The sequence below is a fragment of the Arvicola amphibius genome, chromosome 8 (assembly GCF_903992535.2).
Source record: "Arvicola amphibius chromosome 8, mArvAmp1.2, whole genome shotgun sequence".
Lineage (NCBI taxonomy): Eukaryota > Metazoa > Chordata > Mammalia > Rodentia > Cricetidae > Arvicola > Arvicola amphibius.
In genome coordinates, this window is record NC_052054.1 from 23,910,220 (window position 1) to 23,913,301 (window position 3,082).

Here is a 3,082-nt window from a genome sequence, read left to right on the forward strand (position 1 = left end):
TGAGGAGGGCAGCAAATGCTTTCAGCTGTGAGTTGGCTTACAGACATCTTTGTCTCCTTTGCTTTTGTCTTCTTGCCATTTGTTGTTTTTCTATTAAATTATTTTCTCCAAACATAGTATTTTTGCTAGGTTCTTGGCGATAGGGCCTGTCACTATCCCTGACATACCTGTTTAGCCTAGGCTGGCCCAAAACCAATAGCAATCATCCTGCTTCAGCTTCACAATTGTGAGACTTCACCACAATCACTTAGATTGTGCAAGACCCGCACAAGATTGGACCCCTCAACATTACATCAGGGACGGGGATGCCTGAAAAAGATAAAATTAGAAATCTAGAACAAATTATTTTGAGAACATTTAAAATAGATTTTTTTGGTTTATTTTCTCCTAATATTAAATAATTTGTGTTTATGGGAGGGGAAGTTTCTCTTGTTTAGGCCCATTATTTACAATTTTGTCATTAGCTTTCTTCATTTGTTTGACAATTTTTGTATAAATGATGTATTTGCTTGATTAACTGAATCACTAGGAATTGATTTCATGAAAATGGCCAAATTAGTTAATTTAATGTTTTTAGGGCATCTTTACATTCACACCAATAATTAGAAGGACAGTGGGTGCTGACACATTTTCTACTCCAACACATTTAAAGATTCCACATACAGTACTCTGTATGGATTGCAATCAGTGACCTCACAATAACACATTATTAGTTCCATTCTATAGTTTTCAGTGACATCCACACTTTGTTATAAATTCTGAGCTTCAACAAATGTGCAATTGGGACAGAAAGTACTGATGACCTGTAACCTGAAATTGTCGGCCAAAATAATTCCTTTTTCATTGAGGTCACTTTCCATTTAGATATTTTACCATTGTAACAGAAATTAAACTAGGACCCCGTATTATGCATACTCCCCAAAATTGTTTATGCTCCACGTGTTTATGTCTTCCCTGGAGCCCCACGTGACCACTGATCATTTTATTTTCTCCTCAGTTTTGAGCTCATTAAATGGCAGAAAGTTAAAATTCAGTAGCACATAGCCTTCTTAAACCTACTCATACATGACTTTTAATTAGGTCCCGCCTGCCTGTGGCGTGTGTGTGTGTGCATGTGTGTGCACATGCATGTGTGCATGTTGTGTGATGAGTGTGTGCTTTGAAAGGTTATACTAGTTTTGAGCAGAAGTTAATAAACCTAGTAAAATGGGTTTGTCTACTTTGTATGGGAAATCAACCTGGCTGTGAGAGCCCCAGGTTTGTTTTTTGTTGTTGTTGTTGCTGTTGTTGTTTTGTTTTTGTTTTAACATATGAAGCTGTTTAATTAGGTTTTTAGCAATTTAGAAAACAAGTTTATGAGGATATATTCCATTCGTCAAAGAGGTCAAAGAGAACCGAGACTGCAGGGAACCCTGGAACTGGGGAGCTGCTTTGATCTCTGGCAAATTCTGTGAGTCCACCGTTTTCTGATCAGTTTTGTGCTGTTCTGTAATTTTGTATTTCTCCTTCTCTGTGTCGAAGTTCTCACCTTCCTTGTGCTTGGGCTTGCGCAGCTGCTTCTTCTTAAACTAATCATCAGTCAGGTGTTTGGGATTTTAACTGTGCTGATATAAACTTTTGTAGAGGTGGCAATGACAAACTTCTGGTGTGTTTTTCTCAGAGGAACTCTACTGAGGGCAAGAGGTCCCATCACAAACAGTAAACCACTGCCCATCTGCCTCAGAAAACCACCCTTGACCCTGTGGCATCCAGTGTGGTTCACCAGGACGGTTCGAGGAGTGCTGCTGGCACGAAACTATCTCACGGGCTGATTGATGAAGGGCTTTTTGCCCTGGCTCAGCAGCTACCGAGGCACATCATTGGTAGGATAACACCTGGACATTTTTTGAAGCTTAACCACCCAGGTACAACCATTTCTATCACCACCAACTGGTTTTGTGACAGTAGCAAGGACCTTCTTTTTCTTCTTTTCAACCTTGGTTTAGGCAGCTGAGTATTTTTTTTTTTGTACAGGGCCTTTCTGGAATACATAACAGATTGGGAGTACCTGTCAATTCCTTTAACCAGTACAGGATTTCAGCTGCAATGAGGCTTCCCCTTCTTGGGCTTTTTAGCTTTAGGGTTCCCCTTTTCGGCTGATCAGAGGCAGGGATACTAGCGGCACCTGCGTCACCACCAACCTTCTTGGCTGCAGGTTTCTCGGCTTTTTCACCCACCATCTTGAAAGATTGGAAAGAGAATTAAGGTCCCGGCTTCTGGTCTCCCAGTTTTGTTTCTTTAGCAATTGTTCCTCTGACTTCAGAGGGTAGCTGTTCATAGAAGGAAGAGACTGCCTAGCTGTGTGGGTTGCAGAAACCTTCCTTTGATTCTGGGGTCAGTTCAGTAGTCACTTACTTTGCCTGACAGTTCCTGGAGCTTGCCATGGGGTGGGTACCACATTCAGATTTTTTTTTTTTACTTGAGCAAAATTCTAGGCCTCTGTGCTTCATTTAACACTTACTTTGTTCCAATGACTTTCTCCTACTTGAATTTCAGAGAATTTGATTTGTAGTCTTGAATGCCTCCCTGTTGCAATTTCTTTTGATGATATCTCAGCCTTTTGCTGCAAAGACAGTTCTAGAATGAAGGAAAAGCAGGAAGGAAGGCATCCTTTCTAAGACCCATCTCTCCCACATTCTTGCCAAAAAATGCATTACAATGTATAGCTCCCCTCAGCATGACTGTACTGTGACTCTAATCTTTACTTCCATGTTACTATGGCCAAGTATGCTTACACACATTAACAGACATTTTATATTTCCTTTAAAAATAACTACTCATTTACACTTACAGATATTAACTTGGAGGGAAGCTGGGTAGATTGAGTTTCTAACATTATTGAAAACAAAAATGTTCAGTGGAGGAGAACAGATGGATTAACTGGGAAAGACGCATCATGAATAACATAGCTTTTCAACATACATTTCAAAGGTAGAAGATCAACTTATGACATTTGTGACAGACTGAAATTATAGTCATGCACAATTTTACAAACAGCTGAAATATCTTACAGAATTAATATCAGCATTATGAATATATTTCT

The 3,082-nt window shown here is 39.6% G+C and overlaps 1 pseudogene; it reads right to left on the bottom strand.

The window, feature by feature from the left end:
- Window positions 1-1,340: 1,340 nt before the first annotated feature.
- On the bottom strand, window positions 1,341-2,219 carry LOC119821320 (annotated as a pseudogene).
- Between the last annotated feature and the right edge of the window lie 863 nt (window positions 2,220-3,082).